At 41.3% G+C, this 12,356-nt stretch overlaps 1 long non-coding RNA gene across 1 annotated transcript in view; it reads left to right on the forward strand.

Annotated features, from left to right (window-relative positions):
* LOC114807659 overlaps positions 1-859 on the forward strand; it is a 76,112-nt gene extending 75,253 nt beyond the window's left edge. Inside the window, exon 3 of the long non-coding RNA XR_003755720.2 lies at positions 647-859. This is a non-coding gene — a long non-coding RNA (uncharacterized LOC114807659). The remainder of the gene's footprint in view (positions 1-646) is intronic.
* The last annotated feature ends 11,497 nt before the right edge of the window (positions 860-12,356 follow it).

The raw sequence follows: 12,356 nt of genomic DNA on the forward strand, positions 1-12,356 counted from the left end.
GCTGTGGGGTGAATAAAAGCTTAGTACAGTGTCTGTTGACAGTAAGGGCTCAAATACTCTTGATGATTAATACTCAGTGCCTAAATGTCACAGTTCCAGGGACATATAGATGATACAAAAGGGAGAAGGAGCCAGGGAAAAGAAGGCTTAATTGGGAATGGCCTCCTGGAGGAGATGAGGCCTTAATTAGGCTTGGAAGTGGGAGAGTGGTCTGTCGAATATAGAAGGGGAGGGGGTTCTAAGCCAGAGGGAGGATATGGGAAATGATTATCACTCCAATCAACTGCCATTCAATTAGAATATTGTGTCTCCCCTCTGCTTAGTTTGCAGAGTGCTTGCCACATTAGTAAATTGCTTCATAAATATAATAACTAACCAGGCAGGCATTAATTGCATAAATGTTTGCAGGCATTACATAAGATATGAAGTCCAATATGCTTTTCATCATTAACCGTATGATGAAAATAGGCAGACGGTTATAGCACATGTGCATTTGAAACAATGCCCACTAGGGTGTTAGAGATCAGTGAGATTTAAGCATGAACTAGCAGCAGTTGGATCAATATTATTGGCGATTGGGTGGTATTTGTTGTGGAAATATGTATTTGAGAATAATGTAATTAGCCTGGTGTTCTGTCAATTACAGGAAAAACTTCTTCATGAACTACCTGAAACTACAGAAAAACTTTGCGGCCTCTTCATACAACTACTATTAATTATGCCTCCTATGTACTTTTAAAAGCCCGGATAACATAGGTTACTGCCATGGCAGAAATAAATAACCATTAAGCCTACTAATTGTTGTTATCAGGCATAGTACAACCCTGAAGTTAATAAGAGTGTTACTAATTAAATGTGAAATGCCATTGCTCTATCGATGTACCTTTCTTTTGTCTCGTGCACTTTAAAATCCGCTTCCATATAATGAACTGTCAGGAAAAGAAGTATCAATTTTTGTGGGGGTTTTTTTGTTTTGTTTTTTTTTTTTGTTTTTGTCAAAAAAAAAAAATCCAGAAGAAATAGCTTCCAATGATCTGTTCTGGGCTGCTAGGGCAGGCTATAGCTCGTCAGGCCAAGTGAAATGTCGTGATACGCTCACACAGTCAATCTCGCTGATTCAGATTCTGAAATAGGACTCCCTGCCCTGCCTGAATTGACCAGGTAATTGTTCATTTCATGTGTAGGTTACTCCCTCTTTGTTGATATGAAGTGTAAGGGGAGAGGAAATTTTTCTCCACTCTCTGCCACTTTAAACAAGGTCGATTGCAAGGCCCTTGAGTGTAGATGTCTAATACAGTGCTTTACATCTCCTGGCTGCTTAATAAATACTATTGGATAGTGAAATTATGTACTGGGAACAGATTCTCCCTTGAAGCACCCTGTGGCAGAAATTCCATTTGTCTATGCAATGTTCTCTTCTAATCAAATGTAATTCTGGATGGAAGGGAAAATTGAATTGGCGAATAGGTCATATTTCTACATGGCATAAACCTTCTGCATTTGAAAGGGCAAAATTTAGCCAATTCCTGTTAAAAGTCACTTCCCAGGATATATCAACAAGAAAGTAACTGCATTTGTGGTCTTGTTGAATTTGTGAGAGAGGCCAAACACGAAATAGTGGGAAAGGGGCCAGGCTAATATAAGGACAGGGTTAAAGGGGTTGGCAGGATTGCTTTGGGCAAATGCAGAAGACTCCACTCTTATTATCTTCACTGATTATTCTATGAGCTTTTAAAAGCTGCTTATATAGTTCTTAATTATGCCTAATTTTTTTTTATTTTTGGTTTTTGTTTTTTTAAGTGCCAAGCCCTGTAGATACTGAGAGATGCAAGATAAACAGATTGGAGACAGTTCCTATCTCTTAGCAGGTAGGCAGTCTAAGTAGGGAGAAACAGGTATTGAATCCCCATTTTGCAGATGAAGTAATTGAGGTACAGAAAGGTTAAGTGACTTGTCTAAACTCACACAGCAGACAATTGGTAGAATTGGGATTAGAATCCAGGTCCCCTGACTCCCAAACCCAAGCTTTAGCCACTAGATCAGTGCACATTAGGAGATGCATAGGAGTTGAAAATCTAGAGTGCATATGCCTCTTGATGCCTCCATTAAAGGCCATTTTGACAAGTCAGAGAGTGAGGGGGAGAAGAAGGATCTCTTACCTTCCACATTCTGTGAATTACATAAAGGGAGTACTGAGTATGGAGATTTATGACCTATTGTGTTTTCCTCTGTTTGCCATTTTAATAATAATAATGTTGGTATTTGTTAAGCATTTACTATGTGCAGAGCACTGTTCTAAAGCACTGGGGTAGATACCGGGTTATCAGTTTGTCCCACGTGGGGCTCACAGTTAATCCCCATTTTACAGATGAGGTAACTGAGGCACAGAGAAGTTAAGTGACTTGCCCATAGTCACACAGCTGACAAGTGGCAGAGCTGGGATTCGAACCCATGACCTCTGACTCCCAAGCCCAGGATCTTTCCACTGAGCCATGCTGCAATACTTAGAGTTCTTAATTTTCAAGTTCCACTTGTATAGCGATATGTGGATTATTGTTACACCTGAGAAGTAGTTTGCCCTGATGGAAAGAGCAGAGGTCTGCCACTCAGAAGATGTGGGTTCTTAAACCTGGCCCCGCTTGTTGGCTGTGTGACCTTGGGCAAGTCATTTCATTTCCTGGAGCCTCGGTTTCCTCATCTGTAAAATGGGGATTAAATTCTACTCCTTCCTACTTAAGACTGCAAAACCCATTAAGGTTTTGCATTACATTTCATTGTATCAACCCCAGTGCTCACTTAAATGGTTTGCACATAGTAACTGTGGTATTTGTTAAATACTATTACTCTACATATATATCTATACATCTATATATAGATGTATAGATATATATCTACTTAGAAGAATATGTACATATTGAGTAATCTTCATTTTCTAAAATACGAATTTTCTATCAACTGTGTAGTACTGTACTCTCCCTAGGACTTAGTACAGTGCTCTGTACTCAGTAAGTGCTCAGTGAATCTGATTGAATGAAAGAATGAATACTCAGGGTATTCTACTTAATGCTTGGAAAAGTACAATACAAAAGAGTTGGTTTACAGAATCCCTACCACAGGGAGCATACAGTTTACTGATAGCTTAGCAACACTTCCTGGTGCTTTTTGTGGGTTTTTTTTGTATATAACGTTTGGGCCTTGTTGCATTGATGTGTTGTCTCACGCAGGACCTGTCGCTGACTTCCATCCTGCCTCCTGGCATCCCATTCTTCTTAAAACCTAGGGTCAGGGAGGGCAGCCCCTCTCCTGATTACTGCCCTTCGGGCTGTGCTACCCATTGCAGGAGACTCCCAATATTTAATTTGGGTTGGCAGTACTTGTGTCACATCCTACACTATTCCTTCCACAGGCCGGCTCAAGCTGATGAGTAGGGGCAGAGAGGAAGGCAGAGAAACTGGTCTCCGAGGTTCCATGTTTGAAAAAGCTTGGCTGAAAGAAGTCAATACTTGCTTTTCTCTGAGTAAAACATGCACGCTATTAGAAAAATCATTGTCTCAGCCCTGATGACGTACTAACCCTTCCTAATGATCTCCCAGATCATTTTAGGTAACCAGTGACTACAGGACTAGGTTGCATTATTGTCGACATTATTATATGTGCGATATGTATTAACCCTTATGTCTCAAGCATTGTATTGAGCACTGAGGCAGATAAAAGATAATCATGTTGGATGCGTACCCTATCCCAGGTGCAGCTCACAGTAAGTAGGAAGGAAAACAGGTATTAACTCCCCATTTTGCAGATGAGAATACTGAGTTACAGAGAAGTAAAGTGACTTGTCGAAGGGCACACACCAGGTAAGTGGCAGGACAGGGATTTAGAGCCCCTGGTCTCTCTCACTCCCAGGCCTGTGATTTTTCCACCAGTTCTTGCTGCTTCCCGTGCAACCCCTGGCATGAGCAATTTTAGAGGTTCTACATTGCCACTATTTGACCAAATGGCAGTAATGATATTTCAGCACCAACTAAATGCCGAGCAGTATGCATTAAACCCTTGGGAAGTAAAACAGAGGGAAGAAAAGTGGAACATTTTCCTGGCCTTATTCTGGGTGCAGTTGGTGCCAGGAGCAGAAAGAAATACTATGTGTTTGCTATTAAAAAAAAAAATTCAGTTCAGATTATTCAGTAAGGATGGAGGTTGTATTGGTGCTCAATCAATATTTGTTTACTAATGGATTCCATTAGACCATTATTGAGGCCATTAATCTCTGCCATAACGTTGAGTTTATTACCTCATGATTAGGAGAGTGATGTCATGGACAAGGAACACAACAATAAGGCCAGTGGTGAAGGGAAACTTGAAACTTATTGGACATTGCAAGTCTAAGTTGTGGGCATCGTAGTTCCAATGATTTACAAATAATAAGAGCAGAACTACAACTAGTAAAAGCGGGAAAAAGGCAAGGAAACTGAATAAACAATTGAAAATAATGTTAACCCATGGGCATATAAGAATTAAGAATTGTCATATATACCAAAGCACTAATCATGGTGACTAGGATAGCACGCATCTTCAGGGCTTAGGAAATGAATTGAAAACTTTGTTGACGGAAGTGAAACAAATTCCCAGTCAACACATGCTTCTACATTCTTCTTTTTCTTCGAAAACAGTCTCTTGTTCCCTGAGTAATGTGCCACTGTGCCTAAGACTGCAGTATTCCACAGAAATTTATCAACCTCTCTCTTTTTTTTTTTTTAATTGCACACCTTCTGAGTGAAGAGCACTGTACTAAGTATTTGGGTGAGTACAGTAGTGTTAGAAGACATTATTTACCCCTAAGCAGATTGCAGTCTTATGGGGAGACAGACACTAAAGTGAAATATTTATAGAAGAAAGTAATAGAATATTACATGTAAAAAAAGAATAATGCTGCAGGAGGCTTGAATAACGTTTTTAAATTGATAGAGGGAGGCAATCTAAATTGCTGCTAGAAGGCTAGCTGAGAATTTAAGTAGCCTCTCCTCTGGTGACCTTGCTCGTCTTCAATTTGATTTGACCTATTTAGTTCAGTTTGTTTATTGTGAATAAATGTTTTGCCATATGAATTTTCTAAAATTCCACCTAAAATTTCCTGTACTACTTGTCTAAGTCATTAGCAGGCCCTATCCCAGCTGTGTTAATGGGAAGGACAAGCGGAACTAAAAGTCATATTCCCTTAGGATATAGTTCCATGATGTTTACATCCGGTCTCCTTCATGTTTATGACCGTGGGATGGTTTTAGAAACATACATTTTTGGAAGGAATTTCCATTGTACCCAAAATGCTTCTTCAAAGACACTTTGTCTAGTGAAACTAATTGGTGTTGGGTAGCTATTTTGCACCCTTACTTCTTTGTTGTTCATTATCTGGTCCTCTTCAAATCGGTTGGATAATTGTTCCTCGAGAATAAATCTCTAAAATAGATTTACAGAGAGCCACAAACTGGTTGGAAATTGGGAATATTCTACCAAAACCAAAATGGTGGTCCAGAAGTATATGTGTGGTGAAAAGTGAAAATTTTTGCAGGTGGAATAGAGCATAAATGAGGCTGGTTCTGAATGGTTAAATGATGGTACTTCCATAATGTCATTTCAGCTGTTTGCTTGCCAGAGCTTTAGAGTAGTAACAAACGCTTCATCAGTGCGTGGCAATGGCCAGAACACTGTATCTCTCCTCCACCCAGTGTCGATGGAGTACCGCAAGGGGATAATGGCAAAGCACAGAAATGAAATGATAGGGCTCATGTTGGAAGAGACAGAGAGCAAAGGAAGGTTGAAATTAGAGCAAGATTTTTACTATCTTTTCCAAAACCTACTAGCTGTTGTGCTCACGTAGGGCTCGTTGAAAAAAAGAAACATTTAAAAATTACCCTAGCTGGTTTTGCAGTGAAATTAATGAGCACATCACATACTATATAATATAATTTTATAAAGGGATTACCGCTACATTAAGTAAAGTGTTGGGTTCTTTTGCATTCAGAATGGATGAAATAAAATGACAAAAGCCTTCTCAGAATGAAGTTACATTCAGCCTAAATGGCAGATCTTTAAAATCAACAACAGTAACATGATTCCCTCCATTATGCACAAAGCCTGCTGGAGGTGGCTGAATTTCAGTCAGGCCAGCCTGACTCCAGAAATGCATCCATACTAATAGAATTTATTGAGCACCCATAGTTCAATTCACTGTACTAAGCTCTTGAGAGTTACCAAGCAGAGAGCTGACATGATTCCTGCCCACGCACTGTGGCCTAGTGGATAGAGCAAGGTCCTGGGAGTCAGAAGGACCTGGGTTCTAATTCTGGCTCCACCACTTGTCTGCTGTGTGACATTATGAAAGTCACATGACTTCTTTGTGCCTCAGTTATCTGTGAAACGGGAATTAGGTCTGTGAGGCCCACGTGGGCCATCTGATTGTCACATATCTGTCAGTGCTCAGTATAGTGCCTAGTTCATAGTAAACTATACCCAAAAAAAGGAGTTTCGACTTAACGGTAGAGGGATGGCTGGCCTATAATAATTATGGTATTTTGTTAAGCGCTTACTATGTGCAGGGCACTGTTCTAAGCACTGGGGTAGATACAGGGTAATCAGATTGCCCCACGTGGGGTTCACATTTTTTAATCCCCATTTTTACAGATGAGGTAACTGAGGCCCAGAGAAGTTAAGTGACTTGCCCAAGGTCACACAGCAGACAAGTGGCGGAGTTGGGATTAGAGCCCACGACCTTTGACTCCAAAGCCCATGCTCTTTCCACTAAGCCACACTGCTTCTTTAAGCCACGCTTTTCTCCATTCATATAGGCCTATTCAGAGAGGTTCAGGGGAGAAACAAGATGCTTCGTCCCTCTTCACTCATCTCAAGATAGGCTGCTCACTGGATCTTGTCCTGGTCTTTCTTTCCCATCTCTGACTGCTCTTCTTGCCTCCTCTGTCCTTGCAAACCCATCAGATCTCCGCTGTCCCTATCATCCAAGCTCTTTGGAAATCAAGTCTTCTCCGGGAGACCTTTTGATTCTCTTGTTTTCTTCTTCTTCTCCAACACTTCCATGCTATGTGGCCTAGAGGAAAGAGCACGGGCCTGGGAGCCAGAGGACCTGGCTTCTAATCCCAGGTTCATCACTTGTCTGCTTTTTGACCTTGGGCAAGTCACTTAACGTTTCTGTGCCTTTTATCTCATCTGTAAAGTGGGCATTTCATTCTTATTTAGATGGTGAGCGTCATGGACAGACAAGTCAAACCTGATTATCTTGTATCTGCTCCAATGCTCATTAAAGTGCTTGGCACATAAGTGCTCAACCATTAAAAACAATATAGGCAATTTTCCTTACTATTCTATCAGAAAATGGTTTTGTGTTTGTCTCCCCTGCTAGACTTCTGTGTAATAATAAAAATGGTATTTGTTAATCGCTTACTGTGCGCCAAGTAAGTTCTGTGAAGGCTGGGAGCCTGCTTTTTAATTCCCTTGAACTCTCCCATAAACTTTAGTGCTTTAAGCTGAGTAGGTGCCCTATTTAACATACTGCTTGATCAATTGATGGTAACAGAGTCATCATCAGTAGCATTTAATGAGTGCTTAATATGTGCAGAGTGGTAGCAGGCATACCAGTTTGCCTACTGTTTGATTTATTGATTTATGAATGTAAAGGTCTCTCTCCCCCTCTAAAACGCGAGCTCATTGTGGGCAGGGAATGTCTGTTCTACTGTACTCTCTCAAGCCCTTAGTACAGTGCTTTGCACACAGTAAGTGCTCCATAAATAGGTTTGAATGAATACTGTACTGTTTAAGCGCTCATTCTTTCACCTTATCAATCAACTCTTCAATTCTTTGGTTATCACCAGTTTTCTCTTCATTGTAAGAATTGTCACATGGGCCATTTTCACCCTCTCCTCGACAGGTCTGTGCTCATGCCACCTTCATCACCTGTATAGGAAACAGCGTGGCCTAACAGAGGGAACCTGAGAGTCAGATGACCTCAGTTCTAATCCCAGCTCTGCCACTTACCTACTGTGTGACTTTGGGCAACTCACTGAACTTCTCTGTTTCCTCAAGTGTAAAAGGGGGATTGAATGCCTGCTGTCCTTCTTTCAGACTGTCCACCCCATGTGAGACGGGGACTATGTCCAACTTAAGTATCTCGTATCAGGCCTAGTGCAGTATTTGGCACATACTAAGAATTTAACTAGTTCATTCTTTGTATTATTATTATCATCATCGAAAAAGTGAGGAGACAGAGGGGTTGTGGAGGAGTCCTGGAACAGGATCACTCTGTCTTCCTGCCCTTCCCCCTCGCTTCCCATAACCCCCATCCCAGAAATCCCATGGTGATTTAAGTGGCATTGGGAATGCAGTGGACTGCAAAGCTCGCTATTCCAAATTCTGATCATCTACTTTTTATCAGACTGTGAAGTCTAATGGAAACTCTTTTAATCACCGTAAGAGTAATGACAAATGATTCACATGTTGCATTCTAGACTAAATGTGATATCAAATTTCCAAGTACTGCAGCTGAGTGTACTGAAAGCATTCATTTCATCTGAACTGTGCAGGAGATATTATTTATCTTTAAAATGTTTGTTAAACTTGGGAAAGGTAGGTAATACAACTGCTATTGTGGAAATGGCAGCGTATCTGCCCTAGACATGTGAATTATTGCACATTCTATTTCACTTTTTTATGTGATTATAGTTATGTGTCATTGTCACTGCAGCCATGATCATTAAGGGTAATTCATTAAGCAGAATATGTTGGGCAATGTATCATTTAACGGTTTAGTGGTAAGAGCTCAAAGTGGCGTCATATTTGGTTTTAAATCTAGTTACAGGTTTCATTGTTTCTAATATTCTGTCAAGTTACTGACTTCATGTATTCTTAATATTTTTTAGTGTACTCTGCCTAACTGAATTTTAAAAAGACATATGCATATTCTGAACTAAATGACAGTTCCATGAAGAGGTGTCTGTTTTCTGGGGAGCATCAGAATTTTCTTTCTTAAGAAATTTTAACAGTTAACACCAAATATTTTCAGGATGAGTGTTCTTGCCAGCGCTTACGTTTTGTGCACAGTAAGCACTCAATACGACTGAATGAATGAACTATTCTAGCAAAGACTAGTGTGTCAACCATATGTCAGATAGAATATGGCATCTGAGGTTGATCATTCTGGAGCACCCAGGGTCCCTCACACCCACGTTGAGGTTCGGAAACTGAGGACAAGGAATCAGGAGCCCGGAACTCAAATTCCAGCTCTGCCACATACTTGCTGGGGAAGTTTGGGCGAGTTACTTAATCTCTCTGGGCTTCAGTTTCCTTAGCTGCAAAAAGGGGTGAGAGAGACTGTGAGCCTCATGGGGGACAGGGTGTATCTAATCTCATTATCTTCTATCTACCTCAGTAGAAACTGCTTAATAAGTGCTGTTACTATGATAATCCCACGTTTGTGACTGTAAATGTTCAGATCCAACCGGAAGGGAGCTGTCCCTTCTGACACCTTCAAAATGCTATTAGACGCTAAATGCTTGAGATGAGAATAATGATAATGATGGTATTTGTTAAGCGCTTACTATGTGCCAAGCACTGTTCTAAGTGTTGCGGTAGATATAAAGCAATCCGGTTGGACACTGAACCTGTTCCCCATAAGGTTCACAGTCTTAATCCCCCTTTCACAGAAGAACTGAGGCCCAGAGAAGTGAAGTGACTTGCTCAAGGGCACACAGAAGAGAAGTGGCGGAGGAGGGATTAGAACTCAAGGCCTTCTAACTCGCAGGCTCTTGCTCTGGCCACTATGCCAACCTCCTTCTGAGAAGCCAAAATTTATACTCCATCTGCAAAGGGCTTAGTCCTGTCCAGCAGTAGTATTTATTGAGCACCTATCATGTTGAGAAGGTCACCGGCATGGCTGCCATTTAACTTTTGTAACTTTTGATCTGAGATCTGTGGAGCCTAAAATCCTGTCACTTTCATGGTTGTCATATCATCTTTGTCTTTTGTATCTTGGTTTGCCTATCCTTTTGTGTCTGTTGCTAAATTCTGTTGCCAAATGAAGCTAGGAACTGTGTCTATAGCTCACCTAAGTATTTCTTCCCCAGGGCTTAACGTAGTGCTTTGCACACTGTAATGCTAAATAGATGATATTACAACTACAATTTTGTGAAAAGCCTTCCGCTATGTGACCCAGTGGCCTAGTTAGAAGTAGCTTGACCAAGTGGGAAGAACACGGGCCCAGGAATAAGAGAAACGGGTTCTAATCCTGGCTCTGTCACTTGCCTGCTGTGAACTTGGGTAGGTCACTTAACTTCTCTGTGCCTCAGTTTCCTCATTTGTTGAATAAGGGTTAAATGCCTGATCTCCCTCCTACTTAAACCGTGAGCCTCAAATGAGTCAGGGACTGTGTTGCTGACCTTGAATGTAGCCCAGTGCTTAACAAATACCACAAGTGTTGTTGTTGTTGTTATGATGTTGCCTGGGAGAGTACACTAGAAATATGACAGTCCGTCCTTTGACAATTTGCAGTATATAGGGGAAGATGCGCAAATTTACGTGAAGATAGAAAGCAAGGATGGATAAGGACAGTCAGTCTTATTTATTGAACGCTTGCTGTGTGCAGTGCACTTTTTTAAGCTTTTGGGATGGTGCAATATAAAAATAAGCTGACAGTCACAAATTCACAGTCTAGAGGAATAAATAAAAAAATGACTGTGTGTGAATTAATAGGTTCTCTAATGCTATAAGCAATCGATCTTATTTGAACGATTACTATGTGCAAGCACTGTACTAAGCATTTGGGAGAGCACAATATAAGAGAATTAGCAGACAAGCTCCCTGCTCCCAATGAACTTAAAGTATAAAGGGGGAAAGAGACATGAATAAGAATAAAAACGCTAAGCAGTTGCTGGGAGAATAACGTGTCGAGGTAGCATCCACAGCAGATGCCAGTGGTGGCGATAAACTGGAATTGGGTTTCCTGGATCAGTCCCAGTCCGAACTCAAATCCTGAGTGGCTGGAGGATCGGAGATGCTCTAAGGTTCAGTATGTTCCCGACAACCCTGCCCATCAGCATTTAGGAGACTGGCCAATCCCACTTCAAGGGGTGAGAACCCCAGTAGCCGTAAAATGTAAATGAACCAGAAGGCTCACCAGGATGCTGCTGTTTTTATCTGGTATCAGCAGCACCAACCAGTTTGACATGTGAAGTCAGGGACGGAGGATCGCTTACAACTAAGTGACAGTTAGTGCCAACGAGAAATAAGCCCGTGGTTTATGTGCTTGGAGTCTCTTTGTGGATTATATGTGTGCATCTATGTACATGCACCTACGTATTACCTATATATTTATAGGTATCCATATATAATCTTCCAGAGTGGGAATTCCTCAAATGTAAGGCAATTGGAGAGAACTTCCAGATGGCTGCCCCCATTTACCACTTGAAAGCAGGTGTGGTTCATCGAGAAACAACCTCCCTGTCAGCTGTCTGCGAAGAGAGTCAGCCTCAACCTTGTTGCCGTGACCTGGCTGGGCCGGAGAGCCGAGAATCCCTCCGGCAATAGTAGTTGGCCTAAGGAAGCCAGCTGGCAGACCCCTTCCTCATGAGTGCTGATGAGCAGCAGGCTGTTGGGAAGAGACTCAGTGCCGTCTGTGAACCTGCCCCCTCGATAACCCAAGGCTTTGTTCCCAAAGACCTTGGATCGGTAGGATTGCTTAGTCTGAATATAGCCGACTTAGTTCCCGTGTTGGCAAGCTCCTTGGGGGAAGGTGTAGTACTTACCAACTGGACCGTACTCCCCCAGGGGTTTAAGTGCGGGGATGTGAACATACTAAATGTTCAGTAAATGTGCTATTAGAGGGCAGGTCCTCAATTGTAGAAGCTATCAGAAGCTTCAGTTATGATACCCTTGTGCTCATCCGGAGTCAGCTTGGACAGTTGGAAAAGTCACACATCTCGGAATCATACATATGGGAGACTTCACTTCTGGTTCTTCTAGTTCATCCCCCTAGAGGATGACACTTAACCTCCTCAGGCCTCTCTTTACTCATCAATAAAATGAGAGAGGAATACTGTTTGTCCCTTCCTCTTAGATTGTGAGGGGAATTAGGTCTAATCTGATTATTCTATATCTCCCCCAGAGTTTAACATTAAGCACTTAATAAATAAATATTAGCATTCTTTTTGGAGATGCTATTTTTATACATAGTGTGTACTAGATATTATTCATTTTTATTTTGCCATCATAAATTTGACCTTTTTTTTTAGGGATGCAAGAGAATCAAAATATGTAGGAATTTGACTGTAAACAGAATAGAGCAAAAGGGGGGAATGCAC

This window comes from Ornithorhynchus anatinus, chromosome X3, assembly GCF_004115215.2.
Source record: "Ornithorhynchus anatinus isolate Pmale09 chromosome X3, mOrnAna1.pri.v4, whole genome shotgun sequence".
In the NCBI taxonomy this organism is placed as follows: Eukaryota; Metazoa; Chordata; class Mammalia; order Monotremata; family Ornithorhynchidae; genus Ornithorhynchus; species Ornithorhynchus anatinus.